The following is an 8893-nucleotide window of genomic DNA, read 5'->3' as shown; positions in this document are numbered from 1 at the left end:
TCGTTTTGTTGTCTGGTGCATGCAGTGATAGACAAATGAAACACAAACGCCGTAATGGAAATCAGCACACAGAAATTGCGGGATTTGTTTTGGAGCATGTGGAATTATCGGATTGCGCAATAACAGTAGTGATATACCCAGATGGTCCCAGTACCTTGCCTACACAAACTGTGCTTTGTTAGTTTTAGCTCATAGTTGTGTGTTTTGTACGTGGCAAATGGATGAGCTATTCGCTTACAAATTCTTGTCTCCCCGGCGTTCGAGTCGAAGTATAGATGAATATGTAAGGTACGAAAACTGAAACATCCCTTGGGAGGTGTGTTACAATCCTTCAGACTAAGACAAGAAAAAAACTAGTTTCTCCTAATCTCTACCTCCTTACTGGAACTTGTCCTATCGACACTGCTCCTCAAAAATGTTACCCAAAAATCTTAAAAACGTTAAAAAATGTTGGAGGAAGATAATGGGAGGACCACTTTAAAAAGACCTGGGGGTGTAGGTTGCTACGCCGCGAAATGATGAAGGGACCTCTCTGGACGTGTACAGAATCAATTAGAACAAATTACCCGCATTGCTCCTGTACAGCGATTTTGAACCAACGAGAAACAGGATTTTGGGTAAACGCAGCAGCAGCTGTGATGTATCCATCACACTGAAGTCAGCATTGTATATTATATAGCTTAAGAGGGACTACGACTTTTTGATGCTATGCAGTTTTTTTGTCAGCGGAAAAGCAGCTAAGCAGGAATTGTACGCATTTGTCTCCAATTTAGTTTACTTACTGGCTTTAATATAAAAATCGGTGACAGTGCAAAGTTATTCAAGGCATTGATAAAGAAAACACGCCACCTTGGTTCGACTAGCTGACTTTAAGCCGTAAATGGCTTGTGGCGGCTTGCTGAAATGTGTTGTAGTGGCATATAGTGAGAACACGGACCACAACAAGGTAAGTAGAAGCAGCACATCATATGTTTTCTACTCATATCGTCGCGGCGTTTTAAGCATTATTTTCTCTGTGAATGGATTGAAAATGGTCAGCTTGAAAGGGCATCAACTGTTCATACATGCGTTAGGATATGTACCCTGTATCTCGTGCTTCAATTTTGCTGTTATTCGTGATAGCGTGTTGTCAACACGACAGTGGCAGCAAAAAGCAGTGCAACAAAAGAAACACATTTAATTTCTGTTTCAATTCTTCTTCGTTGTGGAAGGTCGCGAGTGGGGAAAAGAGTCTAGAACACCTAAACCTATTTTATGAATTGTAAATTCGGAAGCATCAACGTTAGTCAAACGTCGCTGGGAGCATTTTGCAGTATCTTCGTCCCCTTGCCGCTGGAGACAGCTTGCTTGCGCATCGCGTTATCGAGGGAATTCGTTGTCGAAAAATTTCGTTTCAGAACGTTGACGTTGCAACTAAATGGGAAATGTTGAATCGGCCGTGAGCTCCTGATGACAGCTGTAATCGTCATTGGCAAATGTCCTTCCTTGATTGAGCGTGTTAGAATTGTGAGGGGGGGGGGGGGGGTGCTGACGTCGCAGAAAAATGGGGAATTGGTGAAATTACAGTTAGCTTCCGACGGCAGCTGTCATCATCCCTGGCCAATCCATCTGAGTGAGTATATTGGTATGCCTATATCAACGAGGTTTAACGAGTGGCTACCGTAAGGTTCAGCCTACGGACGTGTCGAGCAACGTCAAACTCGTGCGGCTAGCTGCCTGCACCGCGTGTCAAACTTTTTTCAACCCTAAGTTCCCAACACATACGTTCGGCCCACATATAGTAAGCTATAGTCATGGAGTTTTACTGGTGAGGGGGATCAGGGCCTGACTCAGATTCCGGAAGCCTAGTAGTCATACAGATTCAAATTTGTGAAAATTTCTTTTCTGCCACAATTTCTTTGCTTGAGTTCGCTTTCCTCCGTCAGCAATTTTCGGGGCATTTCGCCGCTAAGGCACCGACGCCGCGCGCCGGCTTTTTCGCCCGAGGGGTCGTTCAGTGCTTTCGCGTTAATATTCGGACAATCCTTTCAGAAACCCTTGATGAAGCTTGAAGGGTTGCCTGGATAAGCATCCAGGAATTATCGAAGATAATCGGTGCAGCTGGGCCGGTTTGCAAATAGAGGAATTACATTATGAAGTCTCTTGATACAGTTCGACAAGAAGCCTGCGTAATGTATCGGGTATTTTCCCAGGATAATGAGTGCAGCCGTACCCGGGAATCCCGTCGAACGTTGCTGCTAGATGTCATTTTCTGCAGGTGAGCACTTGTACATTCAACTTTATTTGTGGGAAATCCTGCATAAAGAACCAGTGCGCACTCTCACCACCCACAGAAAAATAAAAATTGAAGGTTTCATTCATAACTTTAACCCAGCGCCGACAGAAGCTAAATGTTTTGAAACGATTCAGTGTTTACCACTACACTGTATATATGAATGTACGTGCGGTTCGAAAATGTATCGATCCACGCGTGTGACTTCACCTACCGATTCGAATTCCATTTGAGTGTAACAGATGCCGCTGCATTGTTACAATGGAGTTAAGTGATTCAGATTAGCTCAATAGGACTCAATAAGCTCAAATTTCTGCTTCTGAGTGCCGGCTGTCCATTCCCCGTCCGTACATTATTTCACATTAACATTATTTGGAAGCCGTGTATTATAGCGCTGCGTAATGAAACTGCTTCTGGAGGAATTGCGTTATTTCATCACTGCGCCATTAGCCTTACTATGTGCATTATAGCATTCACTATACTAGAACATCTAACAATGTAATGCAAAAAATTACGGTTATCTGCCGCCATTCTCCATGGGAATTGCTCAATCATACTTGCAAAATCTCTTTGTCATCTACAGTTAACCGCCTTAGCTAGGAAACAAGAAATTTCCAATCATAAAGAGAATTGTCCCTAAGGGTCTTCAAGGCTTTTTTCGAATCAATAAATATGTACATTGCCCCTTCGCTGTCCTCCCTAATAGTGCCGTTTATTCTTCTAAAACTTTTCTAAGCTTTGTATTTGAGTATTTAGGCCTGTACTACTAAGGGTTGACCGGGAAAGCACATCGCATCTAAACTAGAAGAACAAAATTCTTTCTTCGTTTGGCTAGCGGGGTACGCGTTACATGCTAATAGGTAACCTTAACACCCGCGTCATGCACTGTTAGCACAACTAATTGGCACAAGGTGGAAAATGCCAATTAAGGTTGAGTGCGACTTTTGTGCTCCAGTAAAAGCACGTTTTGTCTTACCGGCAGGCACCCTACGCAGTCTTAACGCCATCAAGGTAACTAACGTCTGCTTCTAGTTTCTCACTCACAAAAAATGCGCTTATTTTACTGATGTGAAACACTCTGACTACTTTCTTAAGCTCTTTTTTTTTAATTTTACCGTCCTGTTTCGATCCAGTGAATCTTGAGTTCGGTGTATTGGTGACTTTGCCAGCAGTTGGTTTTCCTGGTCCTTCAAGAAATTTAGCCTATATACGTCCTGGAAGAAAGTGTTTAAGCAATATGACCAGGACCAAGTGTATCATACAACGTCGTGCTACGCTTTTTTTGTAATTCTGAGAATATACTTTTATATTTGCAAGAAGTCAACCCTCAAGGTTTCAGTGAAGCGCAAAACTCCCACAAGCAGTAAATTAAACAAACAAAAATATAACTTGGTTGAGAAAGCTCGCTACGATCCTTCGAATTGTGCATTCAATTACGAACGGTAAGTCAAAACTTGCACGGTTCCTAAAAACAGCGTTGCCGCTGTTGAGCACATCACTTTAGGAGGCGTTTAATAAAGTGGCCCTGCAACACCTTTGTCGACTTTTTTAAACATCCTAAATGCTTTCAGGGCGTAGTCACAAAACACACTCAGTATATAAAAAAGGTGGTCGCAAAGTACCTCAGCCAAAATTTACTGCTCTATGCCCATCAGATAACTTGGAAACCTGTTCAAGGGAATTTTCTCTCTTCCCCGATCTTGGCGTTCCTCTAGCGGTCGAATAACGTCATTAGTGCGGCGTAGCGGCTATTGGCCGCCTTTCTTTCTATTCCAGCAATAAATGCATTCGATAGCCACTTTAAACGAAATGCCACAAAAGCAAAGCAGAAACGGAAGGCCCATCTGCTGCGACGAGCAAATCGCGCAGTGCCGCTCCGGTCTGGCGATTACTGCAGCTTTCGCAGTGCTTTGAGACGTGAAGAAAAGAGTGAAAGCATTTATCGGCAGTGTTGCAGGGTACTTATAAATTGGCCATGAAAACAAGATACAACGTTGTTCAACTTGAAAGAACTAGCCTTTGGTAACTAACGCAGCTCCATTTAAGCCACGGAAGACATTTCTTTTAACAAGAAAAAAAAATAACACTAAAAACACAGCACGGACGAAAAGAGGGAAGCACGGAAACATAGTGAACCACGCGTAGGCATTTAAGTGATACGATTGTACGGAACTAGAGGTCCCGTACAATCGTCCAGTTATGTTTCTTGGCCGTGTTTTTCTTCAGCGGCCGCCATTTCAACAAATAAGATTTTGTGACATCATAGAGGCTTCGCCAAAAAGTCGCTGACGAGACGCCACGGCTTCCTGGGTTTTTCTTTATGCTTTGCTTAGTCTTTGATAGAATAATATGCCCTTGGGTATGAACTTTTGTTTCCTTTGTCCCCATAGTAGCAAAACCAATTTTATTGCAAACTTCCGGGTTTTGATTCAGCCAAACTTGTGTTTAGTCTTCACAGCGCGTTTAAATAGAATAGAAGGTCAACTGTCTACAGTTAGAGGAAACACATTTTAAACAAAATGACTTTAAGTTATTGGGTTTAGGCAGCACCGCAACAGGTTTGAATCAACTGTCTGCAACGTGTACCTTTCGGGGTGGGCTGTTTCAGCGACGACCTTCACCAAACACGGGAAAGCGGTCGCCTTCCGAAAGTCCACTCTGAGAAGAAAGCAACAGGGGGCTCTTCCGGCTGCACTGCGCGTTATCCCCGTCCTGGGTTTCTTCCGGGGACTTCCCTACACCCAACCTGTGCTCGCGTCTGCCACGCATTTCGAGAAGCAGAAAGGCGGTCGGACATCTCAAGGCGACGGCCGCTACATTTTCGGCTACCTTGTGCCGGCGCACGGGCCTTTGGTGCCTTTTCCAGCTGGCGTAATACAGAAGCCTGTACAGGCAATCTTCAGGCTACAAGGCTGAGAATTAAAGTGTGCGGCCAGATGCGTACGTGCGTGTGTCCATTCTCTGCTTTGTGGTGGGTACGGTGACGGCGGCCAATTCTGAGCGCTTTGAACATGTTTCCCTAGACGGAAATAAATGGGGAGGGGACACCGGATATTCTTTTATGGAGGAACAACTCATGGCTAGGGTTCAGTGCATTTTGTTCTCTCTCTTCAAAAAAACGACTTAAGGCAAGTTCAGTTTTATCAACGTATCGCTAAAGCGCGCAAGGCGTTCCGTAGCGCGAGCAGTTCGGCGACGTTTGCTCGCTTTCTCTCTTGCTCGCTTGCTCGCTTGCTCGCTTGTTCGTTCACTTGCTTGCTTGCTTGCTTGCTTGCTTGCTTGCTTGCTTGCTTGCTTATAGGTGGCTGCTTCTGAAGGAGGAGTCCGCCGTGGCCGAGCACACGACAGGAAATACGCTGGTTGAATTTTACTTCTTTTGTCCCGCCGTGATCGGGAGACAGCGTAGAGTCTGGACTCCTGGACGCCGGGGACGTAGAAAATTTTCAACTGTGCGAAACATATGAAGACAATCTGTTTGAAGGTGCAGCCCCCGACTGTTTACCACGAACGGGTACGTCTACCCCTCGATTCGTGACCACCTTCCGAGATTCAATGGCGACAAGGAACTGCCAATCGCAGCGACGATTCCGTCAAGAGTTCCTACCTTTGTTAAAAATTCTACCTCACCTCAGCTTCGCGGGTCATCCCCCGTCACAGAGTGGAATGGCTGGTATATTTTACTCTAGATGGTATGCTTTCCTCTTAGTGGATACGGGTGGGATACGGTACGTGCTAGTCGCAGATTTTGTCAAGATTTATTGGATTTTTTCATTATCTCTGATCAGTGCGCTTGCGATTGGATGTGTTCATTCGATTACACATTAGCGCGAAGCGCAACCCCTGGTGGAGCGGCGAAATGCGCTTGCGTCACGTCAGCTGACCGAGTCTGCATATGACCCTTATCACATGTTCACCAACCATCTGAAGTAGCAAGCCCAGCATTATGCAGGGCTGATCTCTTCGGTCTCATTAAAGAATTTTCTCTCTCTCTCTCGAGTCTGCATTTGTGATCTGACTCCATCACTCGGGATATTCGTCACTACTTTCTTGAGCTCAATTAACGCGCGATGCTTGTTCATGCAATAATTGGACGCGCCAGTAATGTTTATCATATTGGAAGGATTCAAATTGCATAAGCACACTCAAGGGGCGCTTTAAAATGGGTTATTTGGTTGTTACCAAGCCCGGGTACAGCATCGCCTGCTTTGCTAGGTGGCGAGCGAAGCGCAGAGTGGCCGACGCAGGGCATCGTCCCCTGTATTTAGCAACCTTCGAAACAAATAGGACAGGCTAACTGCTAGTCCCCGTCAATCCACGGAGTTAAAGACAACCCACAAAAAGCCGGCCCTCCCTTTCGTAGGAGATTGGGAGTCAGGTTTGAAATCACACAAAAGGTTATTCAGGGGTGTGTCTGACATGATGCTTTAAGCGCGCTACAAAGCAGCAATGGAAGTGTATGCGATTAGAATCAAGCGCGTTAATTCGATGAGAGAGAAACAAAAATGCGTCGTAAGCAGGCCATACACGTGCCGACGTCTGACAGACGTCATTTCGAGCGTTGTTGTGCATGTTGGCATATAACGTCGGGAACTTATCTGATAAGGCCATGTAAGGTCAATGTCGATCGCCTTGCTTGGTGAGACACGCAGTTTTTGTCGGCTGTCAGACATTCTGCCTGTGGTTAAGGCAGGATTTGCGCCCATGGGTCGTAGTGCCGTTTCTGTGTACTCTAGCAAAATTCATCGGGACTTGTAAGATAACACGTTATCGCTGTGCCCGATGCTTTTCGTTGCCGAGCGTGAACCGAAACAACGTTTGGGCAGAGTCCTTCAATGATTATCTGGTCATGAAACTTTCGGCCAAGTTTTGTACGGGGACAAAGGCTACCGCGAGTGGCGCTACCGCAGATCGCAGGGCATCGGGCGGCCGCCGCTGCTGTGTAGCCAGACCGGCAGGCACGAACGGAGTAGCAGCATGCCCGTTCGCACAAAATTTTTTCGCCACTCCCAAAATTACAAGTTCATTTGAGCGGCCCACGGCACGTAAAGCGAAAGCGCATTGTTGATAAGGCAGCGAGCGTCTGTTTTATCTTACTCCCTGGTCCGTTCCCTGCCAAACGGGCTCTGACCACGCCTCCCGGCTGCCCTCCGATCAACACCAGCGCCGCGGCGCGGCAGCGTACGAAGCTCTCCCATAGCGTGATGGCGAAGTTTCATGACCAGAAAGGCATTCAATGACTCTGGTTTGGGCCGCCTTTACTGATAAACTGAAAGGTGCACTGGGCCCGTGCACTGGGCACTGGCATGGATCAGGAGAAAGACACCTACCTTCCAGTTCAGTCTCAATGCACCGTGTCTGTGAAGTCTGAAACATACGAGAATTGATAAAACGTGCATACATTGTATATAACCTCATAAACTTGGAAATTACAATAAGAGGCCTCGTATAGCCACGTGCGATAACCAGGACATAGGTAGAGTATGCGAGGCATCAATGGGTTAGTCTTAATGAAGGCGCGGATAAAAGTGACAAATAGGAAATAAAAGCGAAACAGAAATCACTTCAAGAATAACGTACAGACAGCTGTTTTTTATCAGTAACTCCGGCGCTTTAATCTACGTTCAATACTGCTCTAACAGGGTGGATAGTCGCTAAAAGTTAACAGAGCACACTGCTTTAAAAAGAGCGCTTTTAACACACGTAAACCAACAAGCAGTCGTACAAATCACAAACCGCTAACATTTCACACACATTAGGTGTTAATGACCTCTTTATTTAAAAAAATTCCGGTAGGTCCTTTAGTGGGTGAAACATGGACACGCTTTTTAACATTTAACAAGATTTTATTACAGGCAACTCTCGATAATGCGAGGTAGCTGAGTTGGAATTTTTCGGTTGGTTGTAAGTGATGTTGTGGTCCCGGAAATCTACATGCAATCCAAAATTACTCGAAAATTCGAAGCTGATTCACATTATAGCTTTTTATTGGAAGCTATTTAGAATAAACAGCGTAGAGGTGACCGTCCTTTCTCAATAAAATGTCAAAGTTTCTGGCTCTAAAGCAGCGCCGTGTTCTGTACTGAGGTTGGCGCCATCGCAAGCGAGGAAGCACACTGGTCATAAAGCAGCAGGCCAGTAGAGACTCGCGCCAGCCTACGCACCTCTTTCTCCTGAGGTTCCTTCTTTGTTGCTCACAGCGCCGTGTCATCAGTTTACAAGTGGTGTGAACGCGTCATGCTTCGATTATAGCGATAAATCTCAACTATCCTGGCAACCGCTGTCGTACGCTCGCGACGAAAGTCGAGATTTGGAACGAAATCAAGAATTGCGACGTGTGGCCTATTAACTGATATGCTGTTCTTGTGTTTTTTGTTCAATTGGAAGTTCTGTCAATTCCAAGTCTTTTGCGGTCCCCGTGGACTTCGTGTTAACTGGAGTAGACTGTATTATCAGTGCTTTTGGTGGTATTTAGGAATATTTGCTGACATTTAGTGGTAGCGTCCTTGGAAGAAGTGTGGTCGTTACAGCCGTATCAAAAAATGGAGATGTTAAGTATACAGAATGCGTTGGCACACGCTTTCCTGCTGAAAATAAGTTATCGACTTCGGACAGGTCTTTGCT

This window comes from Haemaphysalis longicornis, unplaced genomic scaffold (assembly GCF_048455015.1).
Source record: "Haemaphysalis longicornis isolate Haplotype H1 unplaced genomic scaffold, Haemaphysalis longicornis Haplotype H1 scaffold_9, whole genome shotgun sequence".
Taxonomy (NCBI): Eukaryota; Metazoa; Arthropoda; class Arachnida; order Ixodida; family Ixodidae; genus Haemaphysalis; species Haemaphysalis longicornis.
This window is presented reverse-complemented; position numbering follows the sequence as displayed.